Below are 24,046 nucleotides of genomic sequence, written 5' to 3' on the forward strand. Positions count from 1 at the left end.
TTTACATAACACTGTGTATATTAGACAATTGGTATTTTTTTTAATAAAATACTGTTTTCTTAAGCCTGGGCACAATCCTGGCAGCACCCTTTTTTAATGCCCACAGGGTGCTCAGGAAAAGTTTGACAGGGGACAATAATTCTATAGTATTCTAATCTATACGCAAGACTCTCTATTTCCCTTACTTAAAATTGAGAAGCATTCCATCTACCTTTTTTGTGCCCCCCCCCCCAAAAAAAATTATTTTTATTTTCCCATAAACGTTTTATTGAGTAAAGCCAAAAGAACAATACTAAAATCATCCAACAGGGACAATTACAAACAGTATACAATTACACTGCAAACTAGGCAGTATGAGAAAAGCAATAGTAATAAGTCAGATTTGGTTATGGAAAACCCAGGCATATCATGGCAAAGGCATGAAGATCATGCTCGGGTGGGAGGGATAGGATTATATATAAAGGTCCATGAAAATGATTGCTAATGGTCAAAGCAGGGTCCTGGGCAAGGGGGAAAAAAGGGAGGAGGGAGGGTGCGGAAAAGAATGTAGGGGGCGGGGACCCTCGGGGAATGTTGGCTGGCTCAACAGGTGGTCTTTTGAATCAGAATGAAAACCTCCTAGATCAATGGGAGGCCGTAACCCAGGATGGATCTTTCAAAGGGGGGGGGGGGGTGATGTTTTTAAAGATCGGAGTCCTTAAACAGGAACCATCTCATCCATTTAGAGAGATATGAGGACAAGGAGGCCAATTTACTAAAGGCAAATATACTGTGCACTAGAAGTTTTCTAGTGCACAGTAGTGTGCAGTTGCTCTAGAAATGACAGGAAGCTCTGCTGATTTCTATCATCCAATCATGTGAAAGCAAAACTGCAGTTTTTATTTCCTTGCATGTTCCTCTCAGAACTAAAGCAACTGCACTTGCAGTGACTATTTACGTTTAGTTAATCAACCCCATATTTGCATTGCGCGCGTGCACCAGCTCTTCCATCTCTTCCACCTGATCAACTCAATGGAACCATTCGGAGAGTCCTGGAGTCTAATGCCCTGTACACACGACCTGTTTTGCCATTGGAATAAACTCAACAGGACTAGAAGACGAAAGTTCAATAGCCAGTAGCCAATAGCTTCCGTCTCGTACTTGCTTCAGAGCATGCGTCGTTTTTGGTGCGTCGGAACAGCATATAGACAAGCGGTTTTTCCGATAGTAATTTGTTCCGTCGGAAAAACATAGAACATATTCTCTATCTTAAACTGGCCATACACCTATAGATTATCTGCAGATTTTCTATGGTTAGATGGAAAAAGTGGGAGATTCCTCCAACCACACAGTTTAGGGAACATGGAAAAATCTGTTGCACTTTTTCCATCTAACCATAGGAAATCTGCAGATAATCTATAGGTGTATGGCCAGCTTAAGTCTGTCTGAATTTTCGACAGAAAAAGTCCGATGGGGTATACACACGGTCGGAATATATAATGAAAAGCTCCCATCGGACTCTTTCTGTCGGAAATTCCACTCGTGTGTACGCGGCATTAGTGAATCTGCAGTAGATGAGGATAAGCGTTTTGGCTGCATTCAGCAGATGAATTGTAAGGGATCATTTGTATTTAGAGGTGGACAAAGAGGAAAGTGGCTGGTTGGAGCGACAGATCCTGGTCTATTATCTCTTTGATTACCACAATGTTATTTGTATTAGAATGTGACATAATCTGTGATGGACTGGAATCCAGATTTCTTGATGCACTGGCTCTGTTTATTGCTGTTTGTTTTTGTTTGTAAAATATGTAAAAATTCAGTAAAATTATATTAAAGTACAAAGCTGGGAAAAGTAAAATTTCTCCCTTGCAGTTGGGTTTCTGTCTAGGGCAGGAAAAGGCCTCATGCACACGGGATGTTAAAATAACGTTATGAAAACGCCAGTAGCTTTGCAGTGAGTTTTTTAAAACTTTTTTCAGCTTTTTTCCAAGTTTTTGCAATAGCGTTTTTTAGCGTTTTTCCGCGTTAGCGTTTTTTAGCTTTTTTTTTTTTTTTTTCTCAATGGATCAAAAACGTTAAATGTTGGTGAGCAACGTTTTTGAGCGTTTTTGAACATTTATCAGCGTTAGAGTGTTTGTACAGCTGAAAAACGTCTCTCAGAACCCACTGGTCCTGGTTTTTTTTTACAGCTTAAAAACGCCTATGCCATTTGCAGCTCAAAAACGCCTAGGTGGGCATGAATCCATAGACTAACATAGACAGGCGTTTTTAAGCTGCAAAAAACGCTCAAAAAAGCAACTGTAAAAACGTCCGTGTGCATGAGGCCTTAGGTTTAAAAGATCAATATCAACGTTAGCAATAACGTTTATATATTAATTATAATAAAATTTTATATAGCGCCTTTAAAGGTAACATCTCAAAGCACTTTACAAAGACAAGAGAAAGAAAAAAACACAAGAAACACACAGGATAAAACAAAAGAAAAAAGTGGGACAATTACATAAAAGCTTGTCTAAAGAAAAAAGATTTTTAGGTTTGATTTAAATGAGTTTAAAGAAGATGACTATCTGAAGTTCTTTGGAAGTGAATCCCAAGGTTTTGGGGCATAGCAGGAGAAGGCTCTGTCTTCCATTGAGTGTAGGTGAGTTGGGGTAACACACAGAAGACCAGAATTTGAGGAGCAGAGGTTATAGGGGGGGGGGGGGTAAGTTGATAAAAATTCAGACAGATAATGGGGTGCCAAGCCATGACGAGCCTTATAGGTGAGCAAGAGGAGCTTCAAGTCTATAAAGACATGGATGAGTGAGTTTGGGGTAGAAGAACTTGGCTGTCCTGACCTCAACCTGATAAAGCACTAAAGCACTTTTGGGATGAATTAGAGCAGAGGCTGCAAACCTGGCTTTCTCGTCCACATCAACGCCTGACCTCACAAATGCGTTTCTGGAAGAATGGTCAAACATTCCCATAGACACACTCCTAAACCTTGTGGAAAGCCTTCCTAGAAGAGTTGAAGCTGTTATAGCTGCAAAGGGTGGGCCAACTCAATATTGAACCCTACCGACGAAGACTAGGATGCCATTAAAGTACATGTGTGTAAAGGCAGGTGTCCTAATACTTTTGGTAATATATATTATAATATATATATCTCCACACTTTTATCTCTGGTGCAATATATTTCTTGTATCTTTAAAAATAAAATATGTAGTGGAAGTTGTACATAAGCATTTGCTTGCTAGCATTCCAGCATCAGTCCTTAATGTAAAATTGAACTCTCTGCGCTTTTTAGCTTAACACATTGGGCACAATAAAATAAATATTCCCCAGTAAACTATTTGTTAAAATTATTGCCCCAGCATTAGCAGTTTACAACTCTCATTGCTGCTTTCCTGAACTTCCAGTCTTCACAAGAAGGAGTTAACTGTGGACAGGGTAGTCTCCAGTCAGTCTGTTAGCATGGAGAAGGGAGGGAGGAGCAGGGAAGTTCATTGCCATCCTAAGCTAAGGGGCTGTGTGTTTTTATTTTTGGATACAGCGTAGGGCAGGAGTGCCCAACCTTTTGAAGAGCGAGGGCCATATAAAGCCACTTGGTGGACGTATGACAAGTCCGTGTCCACTCGGACATGGGCGCAGGGGCGGATCCGGGGGGGGGCAACAGGGCAATTCCCCCCCGAAATAATAGCACACACACTAAATGTAATTGTCTCCTGCGCTCCGCTGCCGGCCGAGTCTCTCTCTCACATGTGCCGATCAGCGGCGCCGAGAAAGAGACTCGCGTGTGGTACGTACGGGCGGCAGCGGCGGTCACTGACACCGAAGGAAGGATAGGTGGGTGGAGCCTCTTCCCTGCTCTGCACTCGTTGCTAGACGCCAGGCGGCCCTGGCGTTAGCAACGAGTGACGTCACAGTCAGTCACACTCACACTGCAGTGAGTGAGTCACGGCGTCACGTCGGAGGTCGGACTCAAGTCTCTCAGAGCCGACCGACGTGACAGTGTGACACAGCCTGGAGCGGCGCCGCCCCTGTTACAATACATACAGTATACACTTCTCCGCCAGCCCTGCATCCGGCAGTAACTTCCGCCCTCAGTGGGCAGGCAGCAGAGAGATTACATTATCTCTCTGCTGCCTGACTCAGTCTGGGACGCAGCAAGAGACAACCAAAACACCTCAATAGGCAAGTGACAATCCACAAGATGTGGCAGGTAACGTGGCAAATTACAATCCCCAATGTGTGGCAGGTGACGTGGCAAGTGGCAATCCGCAAAGGTGTGGCAGGTGACGTGGCAAGTGGCAATCCGCAAGGTGTGGCAGGTGATGTGGCAGGTGACGTGGCAATCCACAAGGTGTGGCAGGTGACGTGGCAAGTGACAATTCACAAGGTGTGGCAGGTGACGTAGCAAGTGGCAATCCACAAGGTGTGGCAGGCGACGTGGCAAGTGACACACTCAGGGCTCCCACTGATTCTGCATTATGGTGAGTTGAACTATTTCATTTTATATTACAATGTAATTATAGAAAATAATGCGCTTCAATCATCCTAACACTGTAACAACCATGGTGCTGGGATGATTAAAGCGCCAACAGCAGCCGTTTCCCCGATAAATTGCCCACAAAAATAAACGGATTTTCTGGCAGTGCCCCTCCCGAGACAAGACTCTGGATCCGCCCATGCATGGGCGCAGCCCAATCTACTCTATGGGCCCTCAAATCTGATCTGCCCCGTTGGAAGGGGATAAATACCTTTCTGGGTTTTTTTTGTTTTTTTTTTTTAGTGGATTGAATTGGAGGTAGGCGGGTGTAGCGCACCAGACCCACAGGTAAAAACAGAAGTCTATGGCCCAGTGCAGGTAACCCGCAGGAGCACTGAACTGAACTGCAGATCAGTTTAAAAGCAGCCCAGTAACCCCTGCAGAACAGAGAGAGATATATATATATATATATATATATATATATATATATATATATATATATATATATATATATATATATATATATATATATATACACACACACACACATATATACACACACACACACACTGGGATTTTAGTACTAAACTTACTTTTAATAACAGTTTTCCATTGAGGTATTGTCGGCTGTTGCTGTCCCAGGCAGAGTGCATTTAGTATCACTTTGCCTTTGGCAGTAGCCAAAGCTATACAGGAAGCATCTGCTAATGCAGCTCTGCTCTACAGGCGCTTGCTTCCTCTACCATCAGCTTCATTCACAACACTAATGATCTGGTATGGTGGGTCGAAAACCACGATCTAGGCTTGCCAACCCGCCATCCCAAAGCAGGAGGTCATGAGCCACATCACAGGGCTCCACGGGCCACTGGTTGAGCATCCCTGGTGTAGGGGGACACAAATCTATTCCTACATACAAGAGTAGTTCCATGGGACACTGCAGGAGAAAGAAGCAAGCCTGAAACAGAAAACCCAGGGCAGTCATGGCACAAACATAAACTGAAACATAAGGCAAGGATTACATTATAAACAAGCTACATACTCAGTAAGAGTGCTGCTGGAAGTACGTAAAAACTGAGGGTTTAATGTTACTTTAAGGAGTCCTGAATTATGTTTCTCTGCCGCACTAAGTGTATTGTAAAAATGTAAATTTTCAAAGTGTTTATTTAGTCAGCTGTGTATTGCAATACAGCTTACAATAGGATCGTAAACACAGGCTGCCGAAAACACTGATGGTAACAGAATCAAGGTGTAATAAATTTGTCAGTTTACAATGTAAAATGCTCTATAATTCTGCATTCTCTATGCACTAGTTATATGTATACTTTCCAGTCTCATGTTTGACTTGTGTGTGTGTCAAAACACCCAGACACCAATGCAATAACTGCATTAAGATAGCCAAGTATAAGACCCCTTTCACACTGAGGTGCTTTTCAGGCGCTTTCACAGTTAAAAAAAAAAAAAAAAAAAAGAAGGAGCGTCCGAAAAGCTCACGAAACCTATTTCCATTATAATCAATGAATGCTTTCACACTGGGGCAGTGGGCTGACAGGGTGGTGAAAAAACACCCCTCTCCATTGAAATTAATGGAAAGCTCTTCAAAAGCACTCAAATGTTCTACTGGCAGTTTAGAAGCACCTCAGTGTGAAAGGGGCCTAAGGCCTCTTTCAGACGAATGATCCGTTCAGGTCCACCTGTTAGTTTTTTAGGCGGACCTGAGCAGACCCTCCATAGACATCTATGGAGCGTCGGATGTCAGCGGTGACATGTCCGCTGACATCCGACCCGCTCCGATCCGAAAAAGTGTAATGGAGGAAAAACCTACTTTTCCATCCGTTTTCGGATCGGGTGACGACGGACTCTACGTTCCGTCGTCACCCGATCCCCCATAGGGGAGAGCGGCACTGTGACAGGTCCGTCGCTGCACACTGCAGCAACGGACCTGTCATCTACCTGCTCAGCAAGCGGATGTTCACGGGGCGGATCATCTCGGATCCGTCCCCTGTGAAGGAGCCCTAAGGCTTTTACAAGGCACTGTTAATGATTAAGTCTTGTGCAAAGAGCAATGTAATACAATACTATAACTGTTCCTTGGCAAGAAAAGTCAAAACAAATGAGAATAAATTGGCAATTGGTTGCTGGAAGTTTTTATACTGTTGTACACTGCACTTCTTTATAGTCTGCATGAGGTGACCTGTTACACTGTTTTTTCCATGGGCCATAATCTGGCATTTAAAGTAAACCTCTCCTGGAAGATACTGTATATAGGGGCTGCCGTTGCTGACCACTTGCTGAAAATGATAGTTTCCGGACTTCTGCTGAGCTATTACTTTCAATATCTTTTCAGCTATTGCCCCAGAACAAGGATATGAATCAGGAAATTCAGAAAAAAAGTTTAACATTTGTATCTACATACTTGCTATGGATCAGTGGCTCAAAGTATTGAGTGAAAAGGGATTAGTATGACAGCTAAGCAGGTAGCATTATCAGGATCAGCAATGCTAACCACCATATTTCTATAAAGGACGTTTCCTTTAAATCAGCAGTGGATAAAAACAACATGGGGTTGCTATGTTGAAAATGAATGAATCAACAGCTGAATTGGGAGGTTATGAAAGATGCTCCTTGCAGAATTGATACTCCATCTAACATTGTAAGCTAGTGGTCAGCTTTGCCCAGAGTCTTTTGTTTGGGTGTCAGTGACCCAGCTCTAATTACATTTTAATAATTAAAAATAAATATGTTGTGAATTTTAATTAAAAATACAGCTACCTTGCCCAAGTTAGCCAGTGGAGGTCTGTCTCTATTAATTACAATTTTTTTTTTTTTTAAACAAAGTTTTATTTATATTCAAAATTAACAGGTGTACAATCATACTAACATTTGTACATAAAGTTTGGTATGTAAGGTAAGTACTTAGTATAATTGAACACATAGTTGGAAATTACAGCCAGATAATGGCACCAATCCCCAAATTATCGTAGAAGCAATAGGAGGGTGGGGTGGGGATTTTTGGAGGTGCAGAAATACCAAATATATTCAATAAAAAATTATTTATTTCTGATTTTAACAAACAAAGCAGAAAATGTGTACATAAAAACAAACGACACAGGCAAGTACAGTACTATTGTTATGTTAAACAGGACAGCATGATAAAAAATCCTGACATGTTTCGCCCATAGATCGGGCTTCTTCAGGGGGGCTGTCTTTACGGAGGTACAGGCCTTCTAGAATGGACAACAAATAAACAGACGACATATACAAAAAAATAGTAAGTAACTACTAATGAAAGAATATGATATACAAGTTAAATATTTTTTGGAGAAAACTAAAGAGCAATATTTAAAGACAAAGTGATAAAATATGCACCTGTGTCCCATACATAAGACAAAATAAAAGCAGAAGTCCTCAGTAGAACTGGGGGAAATACCTGCGTGTGGTAGCACGTCATGTCCCAAGGGGCTCCAACAGCGTGTGAACGCCGGAGCAGCGGCGTTTTATCCCCCCCATCCGGTCCCGAAGCGGATGTGAGGCTGCGCCGCGCCTGCGCAGTGCATCATCACATAGCTCTGCTCGTCGGCACCGGGTCCTAAGGCTCAGATGCCAGACAATGTGGAGCAGCTCCCTCCAGTGGTGAACAAGGGGGGAGAGGGCATCCCTGTAATACAGGGAGATGTGATGAGACACACGCAGGGCGACGCAGAAAAGCGGGTGTCCTGCTGAAAAGCAGGAATGCCTTCGAGCGTCCATGTGGCTACCAAAAATGCCAAAGGGTCACACTGCAGTGTAGCCAGAGGGTCTGGATAGGAACAAACACCCATTCAGGGGAAGAGGGGGAAAAAAGGATGGTTACAACACTAAAGCAATGCCATGGGGAGACAGGTGCATTTACAATGGTATAGAAATAAAGATGGACAAAACAAATCAGTATAATATAAATTGGGAGTGAAAAATAAATAACTAAAGAAAAAACGTGAGGAATACAATAGATAGTTCCAATTATTAAACGAGAAAACTGATGAAAATAGATCATAAGAAAATAAAAATATATAAAAGACAAAAAGGAGCACAAAAAAAAATGAATGAAACATAAATACTATCAGAGTATCAGAGTATACAGAAACAGTAATATATTACTTGATGGTGATAAGTGAAAAATGTATATAGTACTCATTAGTAGACAACATAAAAAAAAAAAAAAATGTATTATTATGACAGAGGCCAAAAAATTAAGGGAGGGAGGGGAAACAGGGAAAGAAAAGAAGGGGCGGGGGGGGGGGGGGAGGAAAGGAAGGAGGGGGGGGGAAGGGGAGGGGAAAAAAGGAGGGAGGGGAGAAAAAAAAAAAAAGGGGAGGAAAGAAAGAAATGGAGCAACAGGGGGTGGTGGGAGAGAGATTAAAGAAAGGGTTTAAAGCTCAGCATTTCATTTAATCCAGGGTAGGTTGTAGCTATCAATAAATGAATCCAAAGGGATTCCAGTTGTAACAGCCTTTGATCATTACTGCCATCTCTAGTGTCTAGGGGGATATGTTCCAAAGCCATAAGTTTAATGGTGTCCAACCTGAAGCCATGGCACAAACCCACATGGCGACTGATTGGAGTTTCCATTTTACATTTGTTAAATCAGTGATATGTGGTCATTGATTCTTTTAGAAAAAGGACGTTTTGTCTTTCTAACATAGAAACAATTGCACATACATTGCATCATGTAGACAACACCAGGGGTTTGGCATGTAACTCTATATTTGATCTATGGATTTGACCATTAGGCAAATTAATTTCTTCATGATTTAACATGAAACGGCATTTGTCACATTTTTTACAGGGAAATGATCCCGGAGTGGAAGTTGATAAGGAAGACATTTGGTAATGGCTTTGGGTTAAGCGGTCTTTCAAGGACCTGGCATGTCTGTATGTGATTTAAGGTTGTTTCACAACGGTATGCTGAACATGTGTCTCTGGCAAGCTTGCCCTCCTTTCTCGATAAGGAGCACAAACTGAGGGAACATATTGAACAGTACGCCATAGAAATTAACAAAGAAACTAAATTTTCAAGGGACTAGTCAGCCCAGGATATGGGCTTCGCCTATAAATAGAATCAATCAACTCAGCCTAGATATCCTACCAAAACCAATAATCGAGCACAGTCAAATAATAATGCTCCTGTATCTGATGTTTGTTCCATCTCTCCTGCATCCTCTAGCCAATCTACTGTATATAAAAGATATCGAGAACGAACGAACGAGCATCTAAAAAACGTAAAGGAGATTCCAATACGTCTTTCTCTGATAATACCAACTGCGCACCGACTTCGACGCATGAACATGAATCACCGGTAGTTCGTCCTAAAACCTTACAATCACGTCTGAACACTTCTCATACTTCTACAAAAAATTCACAGCGGCACCCGTGGATCTAAAATTACTGGTTCCCCGTCTCTTCCTATCTCTTCCTCTTCAACTATGGCACCTTCTATCAAACCCACTAAGGTAAGTGATTCAACTTTATCATTTACAAAATCTGATCCCAAACTGGCGTCTATTTTTTTACCTCCGGGAACACCGGAACAACAAAATCCGGTAAAACCGTGAGTTTTTCCCAATACAACCCCCAATGAGGGAAATCAATTTCAAATTCTGAATCCTTCTTACTCACTTACTAAGGATGAACTCAGTGTTTTACAATTGGGATTAACCTTTTGCCCTGATACCAATATAGACCGTTTTGAAGTTAAGGATATCCACCTATTTGTTCGTCGGCTTATGTGCAAAACTATCTATCATAACCTGGTAAGTTTAGATCATGTTGTCACCTCCACTGATCCTAATGATCTCACTATTTGAGAAATTCAGGCTTTACACGAACGAATTGAACTTTGGGAGGAGGATGGTGAGTCAGTTGACTGTAATGTCCCCCCCCACAATACAGGGGACTTCCCCTGTTCGCATCCCCCCCCCCCCCCCCCCTCAGCTATTCAAACCCAAATCGATGAACTTTCCCAACTTGGGTAAGAGTCCGAACATTTGGCCTTTTTTTGTTCTACAAATAACCAAAGAGGTGGAGGAGATGGCTTGGTCAAGGTCAGGTCCTGACAACCTCTCTCCTCCACTTAGGAAAGCCCTTACTAGTTTACAAAACAACATTGAGATCATAATTAAGCCAGCGGACAAAGGTGGAAACCTATTCATAATGAATTGTTTTGATTATGAACAAATGTGTTTACGCATTTTACAAAACTGCGAATGGTATAGACCAATTTCACGTACTATTATTGACAAATCTACCTGAACATTCTTGAATGTACAAGAACCTAAGACTGCGACTTTACGCCTTACCGAAGGTTCATAAATTACTAACTCATCCCCCTGGCCAATCATTTCTGGTTGTGGCTGTCTAACCGAAAATGCCAGTAGTTTAATTGACACTTACCTTAATCCTCATGTTAAGGCATTATTCACCTATGTACAAGATATCATTGACCTTATTAAGGTTATAGAGGGCATCTCTGTTCCAGAGGATGCATGGTTAGTCACTACTGACATTGAGAGACTTTATAAACACAATCCCGCATGAGAAGGGTTTATTGGTAGTGGCTGAACATCTACATGAACGTGGTCAGACTGCAGACCCATACAATGAATGCATACTTGAACTATTGAGGTTTATACTTACCAGGAATGTGTTTGTTTTTGGTCTCTCCCACTACCTCCAGGTGTAGGGGGTAGCGATGGGGACACGTTGTGCCCCATCTTATGCCAACCTGTATCTGGGGGGGTGGGAGAGAGACCTTTTCTCTAGGGAGGACATAACTAAGTATTTTAGACAATGTGGTGACGTTTCACCACTATATCGATGGCATTCTGATTATTTGGTCAGGTACCCATGAAGAGCTACTTGAATTCATGGATATCCTGAGCCACAATACCTACAACCTCAAGTTTACCATGTCATGTGATAGGAAGTCCATCAACTTTCTGGATATTCAAATTTTTGTAGAAACCGACGGCTCCCTGGGTAAATCCCTTTTTAGGAAACTGGCCAGTAATGCTATTCTTCATGCATCTAGCTCACACCCCAAACCTCTAATCAATAGCATCCCCTACAGCCAATACCTCAGATTGAGGCGTAACTGTAGTAGGGATGATGACTTTCAGAGGGAAGCTAATCTTTTGTATTCTCGTCTACGTGAAAGGGGATATTCCCATAATACTTTAAAGAGGGCCTATAATCAAGCAAGGACCCCTGCTAGGAACACATTGATTCATAAGAAAAAAATAAAACCTTCATCACAATTAGCAAGGATTATAACTTCCTATACTAAACAGCCAAGCAAGACAAATTATTAATAAATATTGGCCTTTACTGTTGGCAGATCCCATAGCATGCAAATATGTTGCAAAACAACCTCAAATCACATACAGACGTGCCAGGTCCTTGAAAGACCGCTTAACCCAAAGCCATTACCAAATGTCTTCTTTATCAACTTCCACTCCGGGATCATTTCCCTGTAAAAAAAGTGACAAATGCCGTTTCATGTTAAATCATCAAGAAATTAATTTGCCTAATGGTCAAATCCATAGGATCAAATATAGAGTTACATGCCAAACCCCTGGTGTTGTCTACATGATGCAATGTATGTGCAATTGTTTCTATGTTGGAAAGACAAAACGTCCTTTTTCTAAAAGAATCAATGACCGCATATCACTGATTTAAGAAATGTAAAATGGAAACCCAAATCAGTCACCATGTGGGTTTGTACCATGGCTTCAGATTGGACACCATTAAACTTATGGCTTTGGAACATATCCCCCTAGACACTAGAGATGGCAGTAATGATCAAAGGCTGTTACAACTGGAACCCCGTTGCATTCATTTATTGAAAGCTACAACCTACCCTGGATTAAATGAAATGCTGAGCTTTAAACCCTTTCTTTAATCCCTCCCACCACTTCCTGTTGCTCCATTTCTTTCTTTCCTCCCTTTTTCTCCCCTCCCTCCTTTCCCCGCTCCCCTTCCTTTCCTCTCCCGCCCTCCTCCCCCCCTTTTCTTTCCCCGTTTCCCCTCCCTTCATTTTTTGGGCCTCTGTCATAATAATAAAAAATTTTTTATGTTGTCTACTAATGAGTACTATATACATTTTTCACCTATCACCATCAAGTAATATTACTGTTTCTATATACTCTGATAGTATTTATGTTTCATTCATTTTTTGTGCTCTTTATCTTTATATATTTTTTATTTTCTTATGATCTATTTTCATCAGTTTTCTCGTTTAATAATTGGAATTATCTATTGTATTCCTCACGTTTTTTTTTTCTTTGTTTATTTATTTTTCACTCCCAATTTATATTATACTGATTTGTTTTGTCCATCATCATTTATTATTTCTATACCATTGTAAATGCACCTGTCTCCCCTAGACGCATTGCTTTAGTGTTTTAACCATCCTCCCCCCCCCCCCCCTCTTCCCCTGAATGGGTGTTTGTACCTAACCGGACCCCTCTGGCTACACTGCAGTCTGGCCCTTTGGCATTTTTGGTGGCCACATGGACGCCCGAGGGCGTTCCTGCTTTTCAGCAGGACATCCACCTTTCTGTACCGCCCTGTGCGAGTCTCATCACACCCGCCTGTATTACAGGGATGCCTTCTCCCCCCTTGTTCACCACTGGAGGGAGCCGCTCCACATTGTCTGGCATCCGAGCCTTAGGACCCGGTGCCGACAAGCGGAGCTATGCGATGATGCACTGCGCAGGCGCGGCGCAGCCTCAGGTCCACTTCCAGCCCTTCGGGACTGGATGGGGGAGATAAAACGCCACTGCTCCGGCGTTCACACGCTGCTGGAGCCCCTTGGGACATGACGTGCTACCACACACTTGCAGGTATTTCCCCCAGTTCTACTGAGGACTTCTGCTTTTATTTTGTCTTATGTTGCGATCTGGCGCCGGGCTGTCTTTATCTGTGACTGCCCAGGTTCCGTCTGATCATCCTTTTTTGACATAGTATTACTGCTTGAACGATTGGTCTCCTTTTTGGATTACCACCTGTTTATTGCTAAATTTTCCTTTTTTCCCCCTTTTATCATTCTTTATATTAGCTTATTGAATATATCTCTAGTGCTTTGAGGTGGCCTTTTCAAGTCCCTTGGTTTCAAATCTCCTCTGGGTCCATATTGTAAGCTTATCCCTTATTTAATTTCATACATATCGTACCATATATTCCCTTCCTCCTATTCCCCTTACTTATTTGACTCATTGTACATTGCTTCCAGCTGGTCCTTTTGTTCCCTCTGTGACCCCCTAGTCGCCTGTGGTCTTGACCTGCATTGTCAGCTTTTTGGGGGTTGCGATAGGACCTTCGCCCTTGTTGCTTCAGGTGAATTGGGCTGGGGGTTCAGGCGAATTGGGGATAAACTGTCCTGTTTAACATCATAACAATAGTACTGTACTTGCCTGTGTCCTTTGTTTTTATGTACACATTTTCTGCTTTATTTCTTAAAATCAGAAATAAAATTATTTTTATTGAATATATTTGATGATATTTCCGCACCTCCAAAAATCCCCACCCCACCCTCCTATTACTTAGTATAATTGAGTTTAATGATAGAGTATTATCAATAAAAAACATTATTTAAGCACCTCACAGTTTGAAATTGTATTTTCTGGGTTCAGCAAAGGTGCCGTGGGTGAATCTTTAACTAAACAAGAATATTTTAGCAAACAGTCTAAAACTAGACCGAGTAATGTAATCAAGGGAAATACTCTGAATCTCTCTAGCAACGATTAATCAGGATTGCTGTGTCTTAAGGGCCTATTACAGATTTGACATTAGTATTTGTAAAAATGGAAAGGATGAGAGTCATCATTGACTTTGGTTGTCAGTAAGATGATTGTGATCATTGATCAAACACTAGATGCAAAAAAAAAAAGTGTATGTGCCTGAAAATCTCACGAAAACCTATTTCCATTCAAATCAATGAATGCTTTCACACTGGGGCAGTGCGGTGAAAAAACACCCCTCTCCATTGAAATGAATGGAAAGCTCTTCAAAAGCGCCTGAAAAGCTCTTCAAAGTGCTCAGTGTTTTACTGGCAGTTTAGAAGCACCACAGTGTGAAAGGGGCCTTAGGCTGCATTTGTCTGACTGAAACTTCAGGCCAAGTGGTCAGAAAAGATTAGTCACTGCTGTCAGGAATGGGTTTCAGCAACGCCGCGAAAGATACAAAAAAAAAAAAAAAAAAAAAAAAAAAAAACACCACACACACACACCACAACTACTTAAAAGCTAGCCATAATTAAAGCAAATGTCAAGGTAAAATAAAGAAAATATGCAGTAAATCTCTGCAATACATGCACATTTCCCCAAATGTTTTTATCCCTATAAATACTCTGCAAGTAAAGAAAAATACCTGTTGATCTGCCAAAAGTTATTTAGTTTCTAACTTCCTGTTGTGTAATGCCTTTTTTGTGGACTGAACTTGCAAGGCTTGGCGTCAGCCAAGATATTGGTACTGTGTAAATGTTTATGGAGGGTGCAAAAAAGGAGAGGCAAGTCACATAGCATAAACCAGCACTTTTTATCTGCCACCAATATTTATTGATAGCTACAAAGCCACAGAGAACAGGGTGGAAAATTGTACATGCCCATAGAGGTGCTTTAGTTAGGGAGAGAGTAGTGATGGGTGAAAGCTTGTTTTTTTTCTGATGTGTGTCCCTTTGGATACAATTTTCCTTTGCTCCCTATTCCATACAACCAGCAGAAAAGTGAGAGAAAGAAATACCAAAATAGGGAAATAATTTCTGTTATCACCAGAACAAATGTCCCCAATAGGAGAACTCCCACTATTTCTGTTCCAGTGAAGACTTAAGATTTTGGATTTCTCCTCACTTTCAATCTCCGCGACTATAATCACTAGGACCAAAAAAAAAAAAAAAAAAAAAAAAAACTGGTTTATCCCCCAGACAGAAAAAAAAAAAAAAAAAATATTCACAAGGATTGAGAGTCTTCTCTAGGGGTTCTAACCCTTTCGTTTTAAGGAAAAAAAAAAAAAAAAAATTTGGGGAAACTATAGTGGATTTGGGCCAATTTGATTTAATTTTGTATACATTTTTAAACTGCAATACATATAGTAGATAGGCAGCTTTTCTTGTTCTTTACAAACATTTTTAACAGGGGGCACCCATGAAACAGGATTCACACAGCATCATAGCTTTTCCTATAAAACCTGCATAGCATTAAAAATTCTGTCCCAGAAATCCATGTGACCAAAAAGAGGGGAAAAGGAGTCACTCCTTGCTGCTATATAAATTTCATCTTACTCTACGGTTCTCTGTAAAGCACAGGCTCGAAAAAGAAAAGCAGGTATAACAACCTGGAAAAGGTGAAAAGGGAGACTAAAATTGCACCTGCTGCTTAATTTCAGTGTTACCCAACTGAAAAACATTTGCAGATTGTGACAGTCTTAGCTCAAATGACAGATAAAGGGGTGGATTGGTGGTATTTGTTGCCCAGAATGCAGGTTGGGTGGTCATGGCTTCATTCAAGCCTGGTAAGAAAAATAGGTCAGTCTTCTTTAAAAGCTCAATCATAAATTGCTCTGTTAGAGTTCAGTTATTACTTTAAAAGAGGCTACTTTGTACGCTGGCTCTCTGCGCAAAGTTACCATCTGAGCAGTGGCGTCACTAGGGTTGGTGTCACCTTGTTCTGTAAAACATAGTGTTTTTACCTGGGGGGGGGTAGAGAAAGTCTTCTGCTGCTGCTCCTAGCACAAATTCTCCCTCCTCACACAAATCCCCTCTCATAGCACAAATCCCACCCCCAAGTAAAAGCAATCCTAGCAGCTAATTAGCCTCTAGATTGCTTTTACAAGCAGTGGGAGGGAATGGCACCCCCCCCCCCCGAGAATGCAGCGGTGATTCAGCCAGCTGACCATAGAGCTGATCAGAGACCAGAGTAGCTCCAAACATCTCTATGGCCTAAGAAACGGAAGCTACGAGCATTTCATGACTTAGATTTCGCTGGATGTAAACAGCACCATTGGGAAATTGGGAAAGCATTTTATCACACCGATCTTGGTGTGGTCAGATGCTTTGAGGGCAGAGGAGAGATCTAGGGTCTAATAGACCCCAATTTTTTTCAAACAAAAAAAAAAACAAACAAACACCCCTGTCCCCCCGTGCTCTCGCGCTAAGGCGAACGCAAGCGTCGGTCTGGCGTCAAATGTAAACAGCAATTGCACCATGCATGTGAGGTATGACCGCGAAGGTCAGATCAAGGGCAGTAATTTTAGCAGTAGACCTCCTCTATAAATCTAAAGTGGTAACCTGTAAAGGCTTTTAAAAATGTATTTAGTTTGTCGCCACTGCACGTTTGTGTGCAATTTTAAAGCATGTCATGTTTGGTATCCATGTACTTGGCCTAAGAATCTTTTTTTATTTCATCAAACATTTGGGCAATAGTGTGTTTTAGTGCATTAAAATAAAAAAAAAAAAAAAAGGAAGAAGTGTGTTTTTTCCCAAAAAAATGCATTTGAAAAATCACTGCGCAAATACTGTGTGAAAAAAAAAAAAAATATGAAACACCCACCATTTTAATCTGTAGAGCATTTGCTTTAAAAAAAATATATAAGAATGTTTGGGGGTTCAAAGTAATTTTCTTGCAAAAAAAAATAACTTTTTTATGTAATCAAAAAGTGTCAGAAAGGGCTTTGTCTTCAAGTGGTTAGAAGAGTGGGTGATGTGTGACATAAGCTTCTAAATGTTGTGCATAAAATGCCAGGACAGTTCAAAACCCCCAAATGACCCCATTTTGGAAAGTAGACACCCCAAGCTATTTGCTGAGAGGCATGTTGAGTCCATGGAATATTTATATTGTGACACAAGTTGCGGGAAATTTTTTTTTTTTTTTCTTCAATTTTCAAAAACGTTCTGTCTTTCTTCATTTTCAAAAACAAATGAGAGCTACAAAATACTCACCCATGCCTCAGCAAATAGCTTGGGGTGTCTACTTTCCAAAATGGGGTCATTTTGGGGGGGGGGGGGGGGGGGGGGGGGGGTTGTGCACCTGGGCATTCCATGGCCTCCGAAACTGTGATAGGCAGTGAAGAGTGAAATCCTAAATTTACACCCTTAGAAATCCTGAAGGCGGTGATTGGTTTTCGGGGCCCCGTACGCGGCTAGGCTCCCAAATAGTCCCACACATGTGGTATCCCCATACTCGGGAAAAGCAGCTAAATGTATTTTGGGGTGCAATTCCACATATGCCCATGGCCTGTGTGAGCAATATATCATTTAGTGACAACTTTTTGTAATTTTTTTTTTTGTCATTATTCAATCACTTGGGACAAAAAAAATTAATATTCAATGGGCTCAACATGCCTCTCAGCAATTTCCTTGGGGTGTCTACTTTCCAAAATGGGGTCATTTGGCATAGGCAGTCATAAACTAAAAGCTGTGTAAATTCCAGAAAATGTACCCTAGCTTGTAGACGCTATAACTTTTGCCGCAAACCAATAAATATACGCTTATTGACATTTTTTTTACCAAAGACATGTGCCTGAATACATTTGGCCTAATGTATGACTAAAATTGAGTTTATTTTTTTTTATAACTAAAAAGTAGAAAATATCATTTTTTTCTAAATTTTCGGTCTTTTTCCGTTTATAGCGCAAAAAAATAAAAACGCAGAGGTGATCAAATACATCAAAAGAAAGCTCTATTTGTGGGAAGAAACGGACGCAAATTACGTTTGGATACAGCATTGCATGACCGCGCAATTAGCAGTTAAAGCGACGCAGTGCCAATTGTAAAAAGTGCTCTGGTCAGGAAGGGGGTAAATCCTTCCGGGGCTGAAAGTGGTTAAGGAAGAAAAATAAATAAATGACAGCCCTGGAGTAAGTACCTGAAAAAAGAAAACTAAAAAAGAACCACACAACAGTGGTATCTCCCATATTTCTGTCCTAAAGGAGAGCTTTTTACTACAGAATATGTGTATTTTAATAATAAAAAATAAAATTAAATATATATATATATATATATATATATATATATATTATATATATAATTTTTTTTTATTTTAGTACCTTGCATGTATGCAGCAACTAAAGAACTTCTGCATTGTTATATTATTGTGATCCTTCCCTAGCATAGCTTATGTGATGCCCCTGTTGATTTGGGCAATGTGACAAAAAAAAAAAAAATGCATTAACTTTTTTCCTTAACTCAGAAAAGGACATCCAGCGCCATCTGCCAACAGCACAATTTGATTAAACTGCCAGCATGATCGATTGCATAGGCATTGAATAAAATCCAAAGAACAGCTAGGCAATGCCATTAAGTTATTAATAAGTGACACCACAGGAAAGCAGCAAGTAAATATTACTTCCTATTAGTTGTAGAGGAATTAAAGAAATCTATAAACATTATTATTACTTGTAGCCCATAAAGGATGTTTGTATATTGATAGGTGTTCATATGCACACACCAAAATGTGACTGCATCCATCAGACAACTCTTCCATATAGGATGCGAACATTAGAAGAATAGATCGAAGCGCAGAAGTAGAAGTCTAAACAGCATTGCTCCAAAAGTCCCTCCAATCTCACACAGGTCCAGCATGTCAGCAAAGAGATTGTCCCTTCTATAATTCCCATTGTAAGTAAACATGGCCAGTGTAAATTTCTCTAAGCTCAGTAACAATGTTCAGTTAGTGGCAGCCATACAGTCCAAAAAAAAAAAAAACCAAATAGATGACATTTTTTCCCTACCACAAGCGATTGCTTTGGTTCACTACTTCTGATTGCTCAGGAGCACAATCGGAGTCCTGTGCTCCTCCAATCAACTGATATAACAGCTTTTTGTATGAAAGTGTAAAAAATAAATGAATAAATAAAGCACATCGAAGTGCCACACCACTACAAGGCATTCGGATTCAACATTATCCCAATGAAAATCAGGGGGAAATCTGGAAAAATAGCCTACGTGTTTCTCCAAAAACACCCATCATCAGGGCTTGATTAAAAAAAGCTTTAGGGAAAACTATACGTGAACTGGACCTTTATGTTATTTCTTCTAGTGTAATTATAAGCACAGGCCTTGTCAGCAGCTGTTTTTTGCTACTCTTTGGATTGTCACCCTAACTTCTTTGGAATAAAGTCGCATTTGAAGCTTTTATCAGTGGCGTGGCACTACAAGCCAAGGTAAACATCGAAATCCTCTGGGTAACCTGCTGGAAATAGATTACATATATCAAAACTTTAAAATGAAACTAAAGGCAAAAACTTTTTCAACATTTTGGATAGGAAGAGAAGGGTTATAACCATTGCCAGGTTTTTTTTGTAAACTTTGTCCTAATGGGGAGATTTTCCTGCACTTCCTGTCCCATAGACAAAGTGAGGAAATCCCTGGTTGTAACTAAAGCCATAACAACTAGTGATCCCATTAGACAATTTCCCTATGTTCCTGTTACAACCAAAATTGGGGATTTTAATTTTACTTTTAATGATATTTATAAACCTGACAAATAGAAAGGATGAATCTCTCTAATGGGGGCATAGACATCAATAAAAAAAAAAAAAAAAAAACACACCACACAGGTGTTCTAATCCCTCTTGATTCTGTTCAAAACGAAAAGAAAAAACGCCTTTGGTTATACTTCAAGATAAAAAAAAAAACCAAGATAACCTTATGGTCCAGCACTATTTGTCTACTTTCCTCAACCTGCTTAAACCAGGGGGCATGCAGCTCACCATATAGTAAGTATAGAAATTAGCAAGTCTCCTGGGTACAGTAGTGCAATCTCTGGTTATCAGAGCTGGGGCTAGGTACAATCACCATAACCAACACTCTGCTGCACTGCCTATAACAGAATGAAAATACAGAGAGGGCTATTTGACAAAAATTAGACCCCTTGAAGGGACCACTGCAGTTGGACTGTTGAAAAATTCAGACATTATTATTATTATAATAATAAAGGATTTATATAGCGTTAACAGTTTACGCACGGCTTTACAATATAAAAGACCTTATCACAACAGTCCTCCAGAGATTGGAAAAAAACATTCCCTGGCGTAACGGCTTTTGGAAGACTTAGCCTTTAATAATTTTTTTACATAAATTGGCATTAGGTTTGGTGCTAGTCAGTTTAACCTCCAGTGTAAAGTATATGTAGTTAGGCAAGCTCCCATTTACATATTTAGCAATAAAAATACTATATGATGCTAAATATATGAACATAATCCTTTTATTACAGGTACATATACAGTAAATGTAGTGTTGCACAATACAAGCTGGTTTTAGTTAAATAGTATACATTAAAAAAAAAGGTTAAGATGAACTTCCAAACAAGCAGCACAAAAATCAGCTGGCTTACATATTCCTAACCTGTTTTTAACTGTCAAATGATTAGTATTTTGTTTAGCCATGCTGTAATCCATGCTCCCCACCACACTGTATAGCCAGGTGGGTGATCATACTTTTTCCTCTGCTCTTGCAGAGTGCTGATTAGACAATGAAACAGCAGTGTTAGATTTCCTCTTTTCATTGAAAATGTTAAGACGCTGTAAACCCTAACCAGCACAAAGCATAGCGATTTTGATCTTCCCGGCTATTTAGTGGGCAAGATATGTGTGATTAAAGAGAACGACAAATCCTTTTGAAGTTAAATTAGTTCACATGCTATACATACAGCATATCTGAGATGTGTATTTAGCTATTTTCATTTTAAGCTAGGGTATCAGCAGTAACACATAGAATAATACATTTTATGTCATTATATTTTTTTTTTTTTTTTTTTGGGGGGGGGGGGGGGGGGGGGTAAAGACTAGAAAACAAATCTCGAAATAATGTGTGAAAATGAGTGGTTGTGTAGCAAGTTCCCTTACGAGATAAATAATGATGCAATATCTTTGAAAACTAAAAAGTACATTGCTTCTTTACTGTATATTCATTCCACTGTGCATAAGCAAAAATGAGTACAAATACAAAGTGTTAAAGTAGCCAACACCTTCTAAATTTTAAAAGTGTGGGAAAGGGATAGAACCGCTGTTAGGTTTTATTAATGGCTAGGTCTCTCTTTGGGGCAATGGGGTTGATTTACTAAAGGCAAATCCACTTTGCACTACAAGTGCACTTGGAAGTGCAGTCGCTGTAGATCTGAGGGGAAGATCTGAAATGGAGGGGAAGCTTTGCTGATTTTATCATCCAATCATGTGCAAGCTAAAATGCTGTTTATTTTCCTTGTATGTCCCCCTCAGACCTACAGTGACTGCACTTCCAAGTGCACTTGTAGTGAAAAGTGGATTTGCCTTTAGTAAATAACCCCCAGTGTTTCCTAGCTTTTGCCCTTCAGGTGTTATGGCAAGAAGTTGGGGAATCTTCCAAAACAACAATAAGAACCTAAGTGAGCTCTTCCATTTCTCACTCTTCCAAGATAAAAAGCCTTGCCCAGTGACCTACTATAAATAATAGTCCATCATCTAGCACCCTGGAAGGGCTGCTTTAAAAGGATAAGTTCACTATTGGAGACATATTCCATCCGTTTTTAGGGTGTAACATGTTCCCAATGCTGCAGCCACTGTGCGATCCCCCCTATCCCCCCCCCCCCGAAACAGCAGTATGGGGAGACGTTCCCCATACTAGCTGTCACTTTTTGAAATCAGCGTGGCCGTGTGGGCCTCCGTCCACATCATTCTTTCACACAGCTTTGTGTGCGAGTGAACTACAAGCCCAGTCATCCTTTGCTCTGTGGAACGCCATGGTAGTTTATTCATTTTTCTTGTCAGATTGTATCTGCTTGCCTGTACCTGCACATGGATACTCTGACAGATCTGGAGGTGACTTGCTTGGCACCAGTGATCACAGCACACTTTTTTTTTTCCCCCAGCTAAAAAAAAAAAAAAAAAAAAAAAAACCCCAGTCAGTCTGCTCTTGATTAAGTATCGGTGCTTAACTTATAGGACTTTTGTGAATTGTGTGGCCACATTTTATTCTTTATTTTCAATTTTAAGAATACAAAAATAGTAAACAAAGAAGAACACACACAAACAGGTGTAGTATATAGCATATCTAAGCAAACTGATGCTCTCAGTAAACAGTCGTCATCTACTAGAGAACAAACTTGCACAACCTTTACTTTAAACATTTATAATCATACATACATACATACATACATACATACATACATACATACATACACACACATACACACTATAGGGTACCAAATCCTAGGAGATCTCCATCAAAAACGAAACCCTAGAAACGAAACCATGAGTACCCGATGAGAGAACCTCCCTTGTATACCATAGAACAATCGCAACATTTGGAGGAAGAGCTTAAAACGTGCAGGCTAAATGTAGAATATTAACAAAAAAAGTGGTGGTCATATATTTGTAGAAAGTGTGTGTGTGTGTGTGTGTGTGTGTGTGTGTGTGTGTGGAGGACAGGGATATGTGTGAAGCCTGGATTGTGTGCTCACTTTTTGATACAGCATACATGACCTGCACATGGTTGTATAGCCAGCAATTTTTTAAAGGGGCAGTTTACCCAAACCTGGCATCTCAACGATGAGTTATTGCTTGTGTGAATATCCACCAACTTCTTAGATCTAAAATTGGAAAGACCTTCCCGCAGGAGTTTTGAGCTTCAGCATGGATTCCCCCCCCCCCCCCCCCCCTTCCTAGCATTTATAGAAAGGGGGCAGCACTATTATGTCAAATAAGTCTATACACATTTGTACTTAACATAAATTGTATAATTTTTTTTAAATAGTGAAAGGCCTGCCTTTGAAGAACAGGCACTTGTGCAATCTAAATCTCTACTCTTAAAATGTTACAATAGTAAAACCTTACCACTCAGGAATAGACATGTGTGCTGCTAGTTACTTTAATTCTTTCCCTGTATGACCAAAATATCAGCTCATGGAGTGGCCCCCACAGAGGGCAATGTATCTCTTGTCTGAGTTCAGGGCTGATAAATGACTGGAGTGCTGGTAGAGGGTAAAACTCATAAGTTTTATACTTTTTTCATGTAATCCTGAGAGCACTTATGTTATACTAGACAGATTTTGTGCATCCTTTTATCAGCACTGATTTAGGCAGCCTGACACTCTGTTGTAACAGGGAAAGATGACAAGTAAATAATTGAACATCATTCAGCTTCTGAAAGAGAAGGCAAACTATTGTAATAATTCAAGAGTGAAGCTAAGATTATTTACAAATGCTTACTGGTGACTTTCTTCTAAGAAATCCTGTATTTTAGAAAATTACAGAGGCTACCTTTGCTGATCTCCTGAGAATATTGATTTCTTGGTTGTCTTCACTACTTACCTTGTTGACCATCTAGAATGTGCATTGAGAGAAGAAAAGCAGACTTCAGTCAGAACTGATGATCTGCATACTTGTTGTAGGTTAAAGTACTGAAGCCACTGGGTCAACATTTTCAGGACAGGTCAGCAAGGGCATCCTTAATTTTCTCCCAGTGCAGGTTCTCTTTTTCTTTGGAGATTAAGTTTCCAGAGACCTGAAGAGATTCAAAAACTTTATGGATTATTTACCTGCTTTCTACTCAAATCTAAATGATCAATTTTGGATGAATTAGCCTTTAAGTGGTAA

Source organism: Aquarana catesbeiana, linkage group LG13 (assembly GCF_042186555.1).
Source record: "Aquarana catesbeiana isolate 2022-GZ linkage group LG13, ASM4218655v1, whole genome shotgun sequence".
NCBI lineage: Eukaryota > Metazoa > Chordata > Amphibia > Anura > Ranidae > Aquarana > Aquarana catesbeiana.